The sequence below is a fragment of the Salvelinus sp. IW2-2015 genome, linkage group LG11, assembly GCF_002910315.2.
Source record: "Salvelinus sp. IW2-2015 linkage group LG11, ASM291031v2, whole genome shotgun sequence".
In the NCBI taxonomy this organism is placed as follows: Eukaryota; Metazoa; Chordata; class Actinopteri; order Salmoniformes; family Salmonidae; genus Salvelinus; species Salvelinus sp. IW2-2015.
Genome location: NC_036851.1, coordinates 36,148,342 through 36,164,852, shown reverse-complemented (window position 1 = coordinate 36,164,852; position 16,511 = coordinate 36,148,342). Strand labels below are relative to the sequence as shown.

General features: G+C 41.0%; 1 protein-coding gene and 1 pseudogene across 1 annotated transcript in view; one reads left to right on the top strand and one right to left on the bottom strand.

Annotated features, from left to right (window-relative positions):
* LOC111970299 (haloacid dehalogenase-like hydrolase domain containing 3) overlaps positions 1–16,511 on the top strand; it is a 354,076-nt gene that overhangs the window by 89,072 nt on the left and 248,493 nt on the right. The gene's annotated exons all lie outside the window — the stretch shown is intronic.
* Positions 9,746–13,707, bottom strand: LOC111970308 (green-sensitive opsin-like; annotated as a pseudogene).

The following is a 16,511-nucleotide window of genomic DNA, read 5'->3' as shown; positions in this document are numbered from 1 at the left end:
TATATGCACCCAATTATTCCCTTTATTTTATTGATTTGTTTGTTTATTTGTTTGTCTGTTTTTGCACTCAGCACCCCTAAAACACAATCATTTCAAAACATTTAAATCACACTAAATTGTCAGTTTACCTCGAAGGTCAATGTATAGACTTGTAGTTGAGTAAGAGATTGCACATTTTAATTTATAAACCCAATTATACATCTTATAAATAACTTCAGTCAAATATGTCCACAAAAACACTACTAAAATTCTAATATGAAGTGAAAATATACAGCAACTAAGATTGCCTGTAGGCTGGGTCCTTTATGCTGTGGTTTGTTGAGCTGATAAATGTATATACAGTAGCCTATAAAAGCATTCACAACGTACAGTATGCAGCAAAAGTGGGCATAGATCTTTGGTGTTCTCAAATAAAATCTATACGTTATACTGTTATTCAATTCTGCCACATTGTGAGATGGGGGTCATATTATGTTCACTTGATAATATATAATAATATATTACCATTAATATATAATACAAAATAATATATACCATTTAGTACACTATTTTATCCAAAGCAACTTACAGTAGTGTGCAGACCTGGGTTCAAATACATGCATATTGTATGTCAAGTACATAAACTCAGCAAAAAAAGAAACGTCCTCTCACAGTTAACTGTGTTTATTTTCAGCAAACTTAACATGTGTAAATATTTATATGAACCTAACAAGATTCAACAACTGAGACATGAACTGAACATGTTCCACAGACATGTGACCAACAAAAATGGAATAATGTGTCCCTGAACAAAGGGGGGTCAAAATAAAAAGTAACAGTTAGTATCTGGTGTGGCCACCAGCTGCATTAAGTACTGCAGTGCATCTCCTCCTCATGGACAGCACCAGATTTGCCAGTTCTTGCTGTGAGATGTTACCCCACTACCACCAAGGTACCTGCAAGTTCCCGGGCATTTCTGGGGGGAATGGCCCTAGCCCGCACCCTCCGATCCAACAGGTCCCAGACGTGCTCAATGTGATTGAGATCCGGGCTCTTTGCTGGCCATGGCAGAACACTGACATTCCTGTGTTGCAGGACATCACACACAGAACGAGCAGTATGGCTGGTGGCATTGTCATGCTGGAGGGTCATGTCAGAATGAGCTTGCAGGAAGGGTACCACATGAGGGAGGAGGATGTCTTCCCTGTAACGCACAGCGTTGAGATTGCCTGCAATGGCAAAAGCTCAGTCCGATGATGCTGTGACACACCGCCCCAGACCATGATGAACCCTCCACCTCCAAATCGATCCCGCTCCATAGTACAGGCCTCGGTATAATGCTCATTCTTTCGACGATAAATGAGAATCCGACCCATCACCCCTGGTGAGACAAAACCGTGACTCGTCAGTGAAGAGCACTTTTTGCCAGTACTGTCTGGTCCAGCGACGGTGGGTTTGTGCCCATAGGCGACGTTGTTGCCGGTCGGTGATGCCTGGTGAGGACCTGCCTTACAACAGGCCAACAAGCCCTCAGTCCAGCCTCTCTCAGCCTATTGCGGACAGTCTGAGCACTGATGGAGGGATTGTGCGTTCCTGGTGTAACTCGGGCAATTGTTGTTGTCATCCTGTACCTGTCCCGCAGGTGTGATGTTCGGCTGTATCGGTCCTGTGCAGGTGTTGTTACACGTGGTCTGCCACTGCGAGGACGATCAGCTGTCCATCCTGTCTCCCTGTAGCGCTGTCTTAGGCGTCTCACAGTACGGACATTGCAATGTATTGCCCTGGCCACATCTGCAGTCCTCATGCCTCCTTGCAGCATGCCTAAGGCACATACACACAGATGAGCAGGGACCCTGGGCATCTTTCTTTTGGTGTTTTTACAGAGTCAATAGAAAGGCCTCTTTAGTGTCCTAAGTTTTCATAACTGTGACCTTAATTGCCTACCATCTGTAAGCTGTTAGTGTCTTAACGATCGTTCCACAGGTGCATGTTCATTAATTGTTTATGGTTCATTGAACAAGCATCGGAAACAGTGTTCAAACCCTTAACAATGAAGATCTGTGAAGTTATTTGGATTTTTACGAATTATCTTTGAAAGACAGGGTCCTGAAAAAGGAACGTTTCTTTTTTTGCTGAGTTCATTTTCTGTGCATTTAAGTATTTTCAAATACACTGGCCAAAGTTTCTGAATGTCTACCAAATACTTCCAATGGTAATTGAAACAATTTTTAAATATTGTTTTTCAAAGACATTTAAAATATCCATTAAATATTCTGCTATAGAAATACATTAAAGAAATCCATAAACTAGTATGTTGGAGCCCCCTTGTTGTCCTAAGCTCATCTTAATTTGAATGCAAGGCAAACTGGGTGTGGGCTTCTAGGGGTAAAGCATTAGTATTTGAAAGTACACTTTTCAATGTGTTTGACTATTTTCAACTCCACAGCCAAAAACAACTACAGTCATGACTGAAATTATTGGCACCTGTGAAAAAGTTCATGATGCCATTGACCTTAATTAATTAACAAGGGCCCCAGGACCAGTGGAAGCAAAATATCTCCATAACATCAAAATATCTCCATAACATCAAAGATTCACCACCATATTTCATAGTAGGTAGTTCTTTGCATCCTTTTTTCGATGTCGATGTTTGGCATCGAACGAAGGATGCAAAGACCACCATGCCTACTGTAAAATATGGTGGTGGATCTTTGATGCGGTGTGGCATATCACATCAGGGTCACCACTTGTAGTGCTAAGCGATATTTTAAGTATCACTAATATGTCTGAATTCAGACATAGTTTAGCAAGAAACTGATACAATTCAATATTGTATGAATAGCTTTCATGTCTACCAATATTGACTCGTATGAGTTTCTTGCTAACGTGTGTCTATGAATATTAAAGGTTATGTATCTATCTTGTAGTTGTGTGTTGCCTACCAACCTTGTTGGTTATGTATCTGTAATGTACTGTGTTGAAGCCTCAGGGGTGAGGGGTCAGCTTGCAATTGACTGTCTCAAGGACAAATAAACATTATTGAATAGAATTTAGCTTGAACGTGAGTTGAACAGAAACTGACCCCATTTCAGGTCAGTGAAAGGAAAAGCTACCTAAAAGTCAACAGTAAAATCTAGTAAAAGACTTAACTGACATAGCTTTTTTCCATTTAGTGACACACTAGCCACGTGTGACTTGTCACAATCAAGTGCAAATCAGAATATTTTCTTAACTGACTTTCTTGTGATAAATAAAGGTAAATATATGAATACAATCAAATGCTGTCTGTGAGTTACCAGCTGCTACACATCTGCACGTCTAAACATATTACTTGATTAGAAAAGCATTATTACACATGATTAGCTGTTTACAGCCAGGCGCCACTCGTAACAGCTAATTAAGACTTTCCTGCTACTCCATGAACATTTGGTGGTGGTGCAAATGGTTTTCATCATGTATGTTGWAGACACAATCCATCTCTATAGGAATAAAGTGTTGACTATGAACATACCATGCCATTGGAGGGCAGTATGAATTGAAGTTACACACTAAGAGATCCAGGTTAATAATACCAGCCAGTACATCTTACAGTATTGGTTCAAGCTGTCACGTTCGCTGTCTTCAAACTCCCTATCATAAATGAGCCAAGGCACAGCGTGCATGTAATTCCACATCTTTAATCGAAGTGAAACCTTTTCACAAAAAAAACAGGTAAACAGAATCAGAACGTGACGCAACCAAGGCGCACACAAACACTCAAAGAAAATAAATAATTACCCACACAGGTGGSAAAAAGGCTGCCTAAGTATGATTCCCAATCAGAGACAACGATAGACTAATTGCAGTCGCTGTACTCATAATATACAGGAGAACGATCGCCTTACGGTGACGATAGCTGTGCTGCAAGCCCAGCTTCAGACGCAATCATTAGGCAAGGGTAATTTCAGTGTAGGAAAGGATGAAACAGCGTCTGTGCCACCAGTAAGTWCAGATAGTAGTATAAATCCCCTCGCACAGTCCCCGCAGCTGGACAACTTTCTCATGGCTTCTGGAGGGAAATGCTGTAGGAATGCTCAACCGGTGTCGCTCATTCAGCCGACAGAAACTTTCAACCGGTTTTCCCCATTAAGCAGCGAGTCGGAGTCTGAGGCCGAGCCTTCTCTTGTCTCTACTCCTCCCGTTACGGGGTCTGAGACGCCGAAGCTTCCCACCATTAGCTCTGACAAATTGAAAACCCTAGTCATTGGCGACTCCATTACCCGCAGTATTAGACTTAAAACGAATTATCCAGCGATCATACACTGTTTACCAGGGGGCAGGGCTACCGACGTTATGGCTAATCTGAAGATGGTGCTGGCTAAAGCTAAAACTGGCGAGTGTAGAGAGTATAGAGATATTGTTATCCACGTCGGCTCCAACGATGTTAGGATGAAACAGTCAGAGGTCACCAAGCGCAACATAGCTTCAGCGTGTAAATCAGCTAGAAAGATGTGTCGGCATCGAGTAATTGTCTCTGGCCCCCTCCCAGTTAAGGGGAGTGATGAGCTCTACAGCAGAGTCTCACAACTCAGTCGCTGGTTGAAAACTGTTTTCTACCCCTCCMAAAAGATAGAATTTGTAGATAATTGGCCCTCTTTCTGGGACTCACCCACAAACAGGACCAAGCCTGGCCTGCTGAGGAGTGACGGACTCCATCCTAGCTGGAGGGGTGCTCTCATCTTATCTACCAACATAGACAGGGCTCTAACTCCTCTAGCTCCACAATGAAATAGGGTGCAGGCCAGGCAGCAGGCTGTTCACCAGCCTGCCAGCTTAGTCTGCCACTAGCATAGTCAGTGTAGTCAGCTCAGCTATCCCCATTGAGACTGTGTCTGTGCCTCGACCTAGGTTGGGCAAAACTAAACATGGCGGTGTTCGCCTTAGCAATCTCACTAGGATAAAGACCTCCTCCATTCCTGCCATTATTGAAAGAGATCGTGATACCTCACATCTCAAAATAGGACTACTTAATGTTAGATCCCTCACTTCAAAGGCAGTTATAGTCAATGAACTAATGACTTATCATAATCTTGATGTGATTGGCCTGACTGAAACATGGCTTAAGCCTGATGAATTTACTGTGTTAAATGAGGCCTCACCTCCTGGTTACACTAGTGACCATCATCCCCCGTGCATCCCGCAAAGTACACTGCTGGGAGAATGGGAGAATATGTGGCCAGGAACATCAAAAACCATGAATCATAATGGATTACAATGCCACAACAGAGGGGTGGACAATCTAGACAAACTGGGGACTGGCTACAGCTGCAAAAGAAGAACCCTAAGCTGGCCACTTGTGATATTCTTCAACATGTTGGACATCTCGGTGTACAACGCGTTTGCCATCTGGATGGCGTTGAACCCAGATTGGAACAGAGGGAAGGTCCAGAGGAGACAGCTCTTTCTTGAAGAGCTGGGCAAGGCATTGGTAAGACCTCAAATCCAGAGGAAGCAACATATCCCAAGGACACCATCTTCTGCAGCCATCGTGAGGAGGATTCAGGAGGAGGATGCTGGTGCCCCATCCGCCGACCCACAGAACCAACAACACCTGAAGTAAGTGTGATGTTGCATGTGTTTGTGTCTGACTCTCCTACCCTGGCCTGCTGTAACTATATATGTGAGTGAGTGAGTGAGTGGAGTGAGTGAGTGAGTGAGTGAGTGAGTGAGTGAGTGATGGTGAGTGAGTGAGTGAGTGGTGAGTGAGTGATGAGTAGTGAGTGTGAGTGAGTAGTGAGTGAGTGAGTGAGTGAGTGAGTGAGTGAGTGAGTGAGAGTGAGTGAATGTGAGTGAGTGAGTGAGTGAGATGTTAGCAAAATTCCTGAACTAAGTGTTTTCAGCATTCTAGATTGCAGCTGGTAGCAACAAGAAGCGCTGCGATGTGTGTGGACCCAAATAGGACAGGAAGACACAGTACACAAGTGCAAGAAATACATTTGCAACACCACCACCACACACACACAGTAAACTCTGTCCTTCATGTGGTGTGCAGACCGGCCTTAATTTGTGTTCAATGGGGCTCATTTATCGTGTCCATAAAATACTGTACGTAACATTTGTCCTTCCAATTTGCTCAGTTCAAAGAAAATAAATATCTATAGTAATTAAAATCTTGTTTCATTTATATTTGTTCAAGATAAACATGATTTATTCCACCCATCTCTTGATTACAATTTTTTTTTTTTATTAACAGCGATTTTATTGATAAATGTGATCGAGCAGAGGTAAATGGCAAATATTAACCGTGTATGCTGTCTATATCGCTTGCAATTGATATAAGTCAACATCTAAGTATTAACAATTTTTACTTAAATTGTTATGGCTGTATTGTTTTAAAAACCCAATAATGTTGTGGGTCCRTCAGACCTGCGAACATTGGGTGAATAACAAAAACATGAACACCACACAAGGGTTAAAAAACAAATGGAAGTATGGTTGTTTAAAGCCCCAATCTTTTTTTTATATCTCCTTGATTTAGCACAGACACTTCAAAACCATATGTTTTATGATACATTTTTGGGTTATTAGGTTGTTGTTACCATTTTACCATGTTCTTTCTCAGTTCATACCTGGTCATTTTACTATTTTGTGCATTTGAACTACAAATATTTTCTTGTTGAGTGCACGAACCACCAAACAATCAAAAACAAGAATTCAATGACACAGACACTTTTTGTACATGCATTAATTTATCTAGAATTACATTTTCAGTATTTATAAAATATTTAAAGCAAATTTTGACATACGGGCGGCCAACAAAGTCATTTCTAGCCTCACATAATACAAATGAAGTCTCAATCCCTCAAGACAGAACCATCAGAGTAGTTCACTATGGGCCGATTGAGACTTAGTAAATGTACATCTTTCCTACGCAATTCTCATAAGTTGGTATTCCGATTTACCTTATGCAGGTGCATAACAGGCTTTGCAAGTGTGGTTCCCTTCCGAGCACTGAATACATTTAATTAAACCGCTGAAAACCCTCCCACTTGCTGGTCAACAGATTTTCTTATGGACTGTTCATTCAACATGGTTATCATAAGCCATCCCTTTAAATACGGTTTACATTTAATTATAATTTTTGTCGACAGATACATCAAGACCACGGGTTCAGAATATAGGGCTAATGGAAGAAAGCCATCTAAATAGTGTATATGCATATTCGTCTCTGTTTCAGCGCCAACTGGTAGATAAAAAATATTCTGATGATGTAGATAATTTAAAAGCACCTCCTCCCAGCTGCCCACTGCACTGAGGCTAGGAAACTGTCCACCCCCGAAAAAATCTACGATAATCAATAATTTCAATAAGCATTTCTTATATACGGCTGGCCATGCTTTCCACCTGGCTACCCCAACCCCGGCCAACAGCTCAGCACCCCMTGCAGCACCTTCCCCCCACTTCTCCTTCACCCAAATCCAAAGAGCTGATGTTCTGAAAGAGCTGAAAAATCTGGATCCCTACAAATCAGCTGGGCAAGACAATCTGGAACCTCTCTTTGTAAAATTATCTGCTGAAATTGTTGAAAACCCCTATTAGTAGCCTGTTCAACCTCTCTTTAGTATCATCTGAGATCCCCAATGATTAGAAAGCTGTCGCGGTCATCACCCTCTTCAAAGGGGGAGACACTCTAGACCCAAACTGTTATAGACCTATATCCATCCTGCCCTGCCTTACTAAATTCTTCGAAAGCCAATTTAACAAACAGATCACCAACCATTTAGAATCCAACCGTACCTTCTCCACTAAGCAATCTGGTTTCCGAGCTGGTCATGGGTGTACCTCAGCCACGCTCAAGGTCCAAAACAATATCATAACCGCCATCGATAAAAGACAGTACTGTGCAGCCGTCTTCATCGACCTGGCCAAGGCTTTCGACTCTGTCAATCACCGCATTCTTATCGGCAGACTCAACAGCCTTGGTTTCTCAAATGACTGCCTCGCCTGGTTCACCAACTACTTCTCAGATAGAGTTCAGTGTGTCAAATCGGAGGGCCTGTTGTCCGGACCTCTGGCAGTCTCTATGGGGGTGCCACAAGGTTCAATTCTCGGGCTGACTCTTTACATAAATATTCAGACCCTTTGMTATGAGACTTGAAATTGAGCTCAGGTGCATCCTGTTTCCATTGATCATCCTTGAGATGTTTCTACAACTTGATTGGAGTCCACCTGTGGTAAATTCAATTGATTGTAAATTATTTGGAAAGGCACACACCTGTCTATATGAGGTCCCACATAGAGTTCCTCTGTGGAGATGTGAGAAACTTCCAGAAGGACAAACATCTCTGCAGCACTCCACCAATCAGACCTTTACGGTAGAGTGGCCAGACGGAAGCCACTCCTCAGTAAAAGGCATATGACAGCCCACTTGGACTCTCAGACCATGAGAAAAAATATTCTCTGGTCTGATGAAACAAAGATTGAACTCTTTGGGCTGAATGCCAAGCGTCAAGTCTGGAGAAAACCTGGCACCATCCCTACGGTGAAGCATGGTGGTGGCAGCATCATGCTATGGGGATGTTTTTCAGCGGCAGGGACTGGGAGACTAGTCAGGATCGAGGCAAAGCTGAACGGATTAAAGTACAGAGAGATCCTTAATGAAAACCTGCTCCAGTGTGCTCAGGACCTCAGACTGGGGTGAAGGTTCAACTTCCAACAGGACAACGAACATCTCTGGAGAGTCCTGAAAATAGCTGTGCAGTAACACTCCCATCCAACCTGCGCTTGAGAGGATCTGCAGAGAAGAAATCCCCAAATACAGGTGTGCCAATCTTGTAGCATCATACCCAAGAAGACTCGAGGCTATAATCACTGCCAAAGGTGCTTCAACAAAGCACTGAGTAAAGGGTCTGAATACTTATGTAAATGTGGTATTTCATTTTTTTAAATATAAATTAGCAAACATTTCTAGAAACCTGTTTTTGCTTTGTCATTATGGGGTATTGTGTGTAGATTTCTGAGGGGGGGGAAACGATTTGATCAATTTTAGAATAAGGCTGTAACCTAACAAAATGTGGAGAAGGTCAAGGGGTCTGAATACTTTCCGAATGCACTGTATGTCTTACCACCAAGTTAAAAAAACAATTGTTGAGCAACCCCTGAGAGGAGTATTAAAAAAAGGGGATGCTTCTTGGCTGAGGTGTACCTTCTTATACACAGTTACAGCGTGGTGCTTAGACGTGTTTTGTATCTTAATATGGCCTTTCCGTGTATACATTAACTTATTGAGCAAATCCATGGTGACATTATAGGTTAAACACAGAGCTTAGTGTCACTGTCAGCACAATCAATCACCGATATCTGACACCAACAGTGACTGTCAGGCACATAAGAGCAGCTTAGAAAGAGGAAATAGATTGCAGAGAGGATTCAGAGTCCCAAAAGACAACAGAAGACTCTGTGCATGGCCCAGAGAAGACAGTCCTGTCTTGCTTGTTGACACAGATTAATCCCCCTTATCACCCATTGAGTTCTTGCCATAGTCAGGGTGTATGAAACTGTAGAGAAARWATAAGGATCAAAAGCCAGGGAATAGATACAGAATTGTACAGACCTGACCATTAAGAGGAATTAGTACTATATCAAACACTTTTTTGGTAGCACCTTGCACCTTGTGTATAAATAATAATATTTTTGGTAGCACCTAACGTGTGACCAACTGTGAACAAACATGAATTGTCATTGAGGAATAATYATATTTTTGTACATAGTCCAGTCAAAAACATTCAATGACACAAATCTTTTCATGCATGCATTTATTAATCTAGAATAACATTTTCATAAGAAGTATTTATAAAATGTATTCAGCAAATGATAATATACAAGTGGCCAACAAAAGCCACACGTATGTAGCCTCACATTGTACCAATTAAATCTCTATCCTTCATCGTCAAAGTATGAAAGTAGTTCAGTATGTCATTCCAAGCTCAACCATTCACAAWAGGTATCTTTCCACCTCAGCTATGATTTGGTATGTATGTCACCCTCTTAACATAAATGACAGTCAATATACCAAGTGCAGATTTTTGAAAGAGTAGAGACGCCTTGATGTGTGCAGTGTAATTACATTTATATTTTAGTAATTAGGCAGACGCTCTTCTCCAGAGCGACTTACTGTACAGGAGGAATTAGAGTTAAATGCGTCGCTCAATCAAGGGCACACCGACATATTTTTCACCTAGTTGGCTAAGGGATTCGGACAAGTGACGTTTCGGGTACTCGCTCAACGCTCTTAACTGCTATGCTACCTGCCCCCACCAATAATTGTCAAGAATCCACTTTGTGTCACAGTAGCATGACTTGCCTTTTAGTAGTATTGCAGTTCATTAATGCAGGTGTTGCTCAGAGAGGAATTGTTTGTCTCACTTTGAAGAGTGCCCAAAGCTACGGAGCTAAAACAAACCTTCAAGTGGTTCGTCATGAAAACTCTTGAGGATTTACCTTGCTGAAAAAAATGAAAAATCACAACTTGAATGTTCTCCTGTGCTTCGGTGGTCTAAGGAAATGCAACATATATTGCACAATAAAAATGGGCTATGTTAGATTATGCAATGTTTTGTGTTTTGAGGACTGCACTGTAAGAGGGCATCTTTTGTTTAGAAAATCAATCTACCTAATTGAAAATATGCCAGTCCATGTAAAAAATGTAATCCTTTGAAGTTGTTATGCAGGGCCCACAGAGGACACTTCTGTCTTGCTTGCTGACACAGAGGTCTCATCATCAGCTCCTGAACTAATTCCTACAGCAGCCAACATGCAGCTACGAAACCTGTAGAGAGAGAAGGATAATTAGAGATATAGATTGTTAGCATTTTTCACTTTGCCCAACATGAAGCATTGTTTATTGATGCAGAAAAGGAGAGCCCAAAATACACTGTATACAAAACATTAAAGACACCTGCTCTTTCCATGACATAGACTGTCCAGGTGAAAGCTATGATCCCTTCTTGATGTCACTAGTTAAATCTACTTCCATCAATGTAGTCGAAGGAATTTTAAGCCTTGAGACATTTGATACATGGATTGTGTGGGTGCCATTTACAGGGTGAATGGGCAAGTTAATATATTTAATTTCTTTGAACAGGTTATGGTAGTAGGCGCACCGGTTTGTGACAAGAACTGCAACGCTGCTGGGGTTTTCACACTCAACATTTTCACGTGTGTGGGGGGGATGTTTGGTATAGTCAGTGTTTGTTACCAACCTGTTTGTTCATCAGCACATAGATGACTGGGTTGAAGATGGCTGAGCTCTTTGAGAAGAAGGCTGGAATAGCCATGGCTGTGGCTGTAAAGGCAGCTCCTTTGTTGAAGAAAATCCAGGCAGCAAAGCTGGCATAGGGGGTCCAGGCAATCAGGAAAACACAACCATCAGGATGCACATACGTGTCACTTCTCTTCTCAGTTCTGGGTAGATGCTGAGTCCTGCTGGGAAGCTGCAGCCGTGAAAAAAAAAAAGGGAAACACATGAACTCAGATAATCAGGTAATGTTTGATAAAAAAGTATGGGCAAGTATATCTCAACTACATTCAACCACGAATATCGGTGATTAATTGTTGTGTTTAGGAAAAAGGGATTAGACCAAACTGTCTGTCTGTCAGCAGTGTACTAGTATTAACCGTCATACCGCCTTGACTGTGAGGACAAGGCTTCCATACGTGAAGAAGATGGTGACGACAGGAACACAGAAGTGGCAGGTGAACATGTAGATCACATATGATTCATTGTTGAAGCCTTCAGCCAAGGTGTAGTAATCAGGTCCACATGAGCACTGCATACCCTCAGGAATATATCTATGTGGGAAAGTCAATAAATGACCCTGTTTTAAAATATTTTACTTTAAAATGTATAAAAGGTTATCACAGTTATTCATTTGATGAAGTATWTTAATTGTAAACTCCCATCTGAAAGACCATTACTGTAAATACTATACTTGTCAAATGTATTAATCAGATCATTGACTTAGATGCTGTATAACTATACTTATGCAGTATAATCCAATGAGATTGTTTTTGCCCTKTYTYAGWGCCAAATCCAATCCTGAAGGGCAGAATGTTGAGAGGCTATTGTCAGCATCCTAAAAAATCAAACTCACTACTAAAAACATTACTTCCACCTCAAGKGGTGATCTCACCAGATCAGATCACAATCTTTCCCAAAACATTCCTGGCCACTATGATTGGATCTTGGAGAACCAGAAACGATTTTAAATGCAGATGTAAATATAATTCATTATTTCAAATAGAGTTTTCACCTTATTTGAAAGAAGARGTGGTCAGTTTACTGTGCCAGTTAAGTTTTATGAATAACATTGTAACAAYAATGAGAGAACTGAGAGGCAAAGACTGACAAGAGCTACTGTMCAGTACTGTAGTAGAGAACTAAACAAGCRCTCCCATTTTATTGAAATGGGGGAAGGGTGGCAGATTGCCTGCAGATTGCTTGCCTGCCCTCTCTACAGGGTCCAAACAGTACCAAACCAATATCAATCATTTACTTCTCATCCAGTTATGCATTAACTAATCAGACTGGGTATTTAACACAGTTTGKAATTTATCTATCCATTGTGGGTGAATCTTAACTTCCACTTATCTCAAATATTCACTTAGTCTCCYATTGAAATCACCGCACGACAAAGTGAAACTTAAGTGGAAGTTGCGATTCCAGAACCAGCAACTGCCATTTGTGGTGAGCAAGATGAGATACCCCCTTCAATGTAARGCTCTGTGAGACCTCTTATTAATCAAAGTTTTGAGTTACCTAGACCAACCAACCAATGGGGGGGCAGCACAGGCCATTGCCATGACCCAGGTGAATGCACATCCGGCACCAGCGTGGGTGGTAGTGAACGTGAAGCTGCCCATGGGCTTGCAGACCACAATGTATCTCTCATGCAAAACCACCGAGACCAAGAGCAACCTGACCTAGAAGTGAGGACAAGGAAAGTGAGTAATTATGACTTGTTTTTCATTTGGTTGCTTAGACTGTTCTTCCAGCATCTCCATCAATGTGTGTACCTCAACAATTAATATTTTTAGACAGGATTGGTTGCTTATATCAGTCGGTTTGTTCAGAATAAATTGTTTGACTTAAATAATAGCAACAAATAACTAGAAATTGACCTAGTTTGGCTATTACACATAATACGCTTTTACCAGTGAGACCGCGCGTGAGGACACCCACTATTCACAGTCATAGAATGTACATTTTTCCCTAATTCCATTAGTTATGAGAAAAGTCTGTCTAGTAAGAACAATACACATTGTCTTATGTGTGTTTGTGTGGGTGGGGGGGGGATGTATGTGACTAGATGCTTCTTGTTACTCTCCAGTGTAGCATGAAACCTCAATGGCACAGCATAGGTTTCCAACAGACGAAGTAGCATTGAACAGCAAGATGTAATGGTGATGGTGAATCCAAACATTACGCATCGATCATTCCTAGCTGCAGCCAAGTTGACCAAGAATGAAGCTTGAGGGTTGCTGGAGCTTTCTTGTTTGTCGTGTGAGCATACAAGGTGCAGACCGTTGATGGGGAATCCAACACAGATCAGGAAAACATGTAGACAGCAAGCCAGATAGAATTGCCATGGATCTGCACAGTAGTACTGAGGGTATTCAAAGGGACTTCTTACAAGTCCAGTCCTGTTGGCACTGGGATGTTAGATTGTTTCCTTCAGTGCCATTCTGCATCTTTAACCAGGGAGTGGTTGAGATGAACAAGTGGAGAATCTGCTCTAGCTTGCAGTCTAAGTGTTTCTGGCTCCTTTATTATCCTGGGCATGCTCTGGGTATGTTTATATACCCTTCTAAGCAGCCTCATCGGGATCAACTGGTGATCCCTGGTGATCAAGGAGAGTACACGTGGAGGGGGAGGGGGGGTGGGGCACGTGGGGAGACGGGCGGGGGATTTGAATGAGAGTGATTGGATAATTGGTCTTGTCATAATCACCTAGATCAAGGGTAGGCAACCCTGGTCCTGGAGTTCCGCTGGCATTTCATGCTATTGATTTATCTGACATGGAAGACCAGGTGTTTCAATTTAGGCAATCACTGAACTGATCAATTTTGGTAAGTATGGGTTTAGTTTGGGTTCTGTTCTATATATAGAAACCAGTTTTATTCACACAGCATGACAGACAGAGCTGATGCAGTCACTCTGTCACTACCATAACACGCAGCCTCTACTGAGAATGAATGTGTGTGTGTGTGTGTGTGTGTGTGTGTGTGTGTGTGTGTGTGTGTGTGTGTGTGTGTGTGTGGTTGTGCGTGTGTGTGTGGTGTGTGTGTGTGTGTGTGTGTGTGTGTGTGTGTGTGTGTGTGGCCAGTCATTCGGGATTTTAATGAGAGAGATCTGGTAATTGGTCTGCTCAGAATCACCTAGATGATCTTATTGCAAAACATATACAGTACCAGTTAAAAGTTTGGACACACCTTCTCATTCAAGGTTTTTTTATTCATTATTTTCTACATTGTAGAATAATAGTGAAGACATCAAAACTATGAAATAACACTTTTGGAATCATGTATTCACCAAAAAAGTGTTGAACAAATCAAAATATATTTTAGATTTTAGATTCTTCAAAGGCTTCAAGGGCTTTCTTCTGTATCCCACCCCTACACAACTGGCTCAAATTCACTTTTAGCAAGGCACACCTGTCAATTGAAAAATWTTCCAAGTGACTACCTCATGAAGCTGGTTGAGAGAATKCCAAGAGTGTGCAAAGCTGTCATCAAGGCAAAGGGTGGCGACTTTGAAGAATCTMAAATCTAAAATATATTTTCATTTGTTTTTGGTTACTACATGATTCCATATGTGTTATTTCATAGTTTTGATGTCTTCACTATTATTATACAATGTAGKAAATAGTCAAAATAAAGAAAAACCCTTGAATGAGTAGGTGTGTCCAAACGTTTGACTGGTACTGCATATTTGGTATCCAGTTTCAAATTTGGGAGGGGGTTTAACATTTAGGGATTGAGGGCTGTCGCCAAAAATATAATGTTGAGAGGGAAATAGTGCTGTTTGTTTTTACCTGAAAATGAAGTTAACCACATGTCACCATCTGCAGTAAAAAGGCAAATATACGTAATTTGAGTAAGATTCCATAGGATACTGTTACAGGATCAGCACTTTTCAAAAGAGAAATAGGGCATAATGMTTTATCTCAATCAGCCAGGCAGTTAGCAGAACAGGTTTATATGATTTGGATTTAGATTCAGTTAGCCAATTTTTTTGACAACTACCTAACTACMTTTTCTAGTAGGCTTAAATTGAAGATTTGGCAAATAGGAGTGGCAATATCSTCCGCTATTATMCTCAGTAATTTCCATCCAGATTGTCAGACCCCGGTGGCTTGTCATTGTTGATAGACAACAACAAAAAATGTCACCTCTTCCACRMTGACTTTACGGAATTCAGAAGCACAATGCTTGTCTATCATAATTTGGTCAGATATACTTGGATGTGTGGTGTCAGCGTTTGTTGCTGGCATGTCATCCCTAAGTTTGTTTTTTCTTGCCARTGAAAAATTCATTAAAGTAGTTGGCAATATCAGTKGGCTTTGTGATGAATTAGCCACCTTATTCAATGAATGATGGAGGCGAGTTGTATTTTTCCCCAAAAATGTAATTTAAGGTACTCCAAAGCTATTTACTATCATTCTTTACATAGTGCGTGTTTGTATGTTGAGCCAAAGTAAGCTTTATAGTTAAAATGTATAKATGTATATTTAATGCAGCTTTCAGGATCTACCAAAATATGGTTTTGGTTTCTGGTACAACTATCAGTTCCTTTCTGACTGGGTCTTGCTTGTTATCTACAGCCAAAACATATTTTGAATGAAAAACACCCACTTACATTGCATGCTTAATGTTTAATGGTTGTATATAGTATGATAATCTCAATTCTCATCTTGAATGCTGCAGGTTAGCTAGCAACAAGTAACATAAAAAAAGTTACAGACGCACAAATACTATACCCCTCCTAAAATGATAACCTCCCCTGTTATTGTAATGGTGAGAGGTTAGCATGTCTTGGGGGTATGTAACTTTCTCACTCATCATTATTCATGATTCCTTCAGGACTATCAATCAATAATCATCCATATTAGCGTAGAAGTGTTAAGAAACATATTATATTTTTTATTTACAATAAAAGTGACTCCAAAATGACACAATACATTATTCACCATTCAATTATATTGTGAACAGAAAAATCTGAAATACAACCAAAACAAACAGCAAATGCATCCAACAAGTTTGTAGAGTCACAAGCCTGGTGTAATCATTGCCTGCTAGGAATATGGGACCAAATACTAAACTTTTGACTACTTTATTACACATAAGTGAATTTGTGCCAATACTTTTGGTGCACTAAAATGGGGGAGCTATGTACAACAAGTGCTGTAATTTCTAAATGGTTCACCAATATGGATGAAAATACCCCAACATTTTATCTGACACTCTGCACTTGAACCTCATAGTCTTTGTTTGAT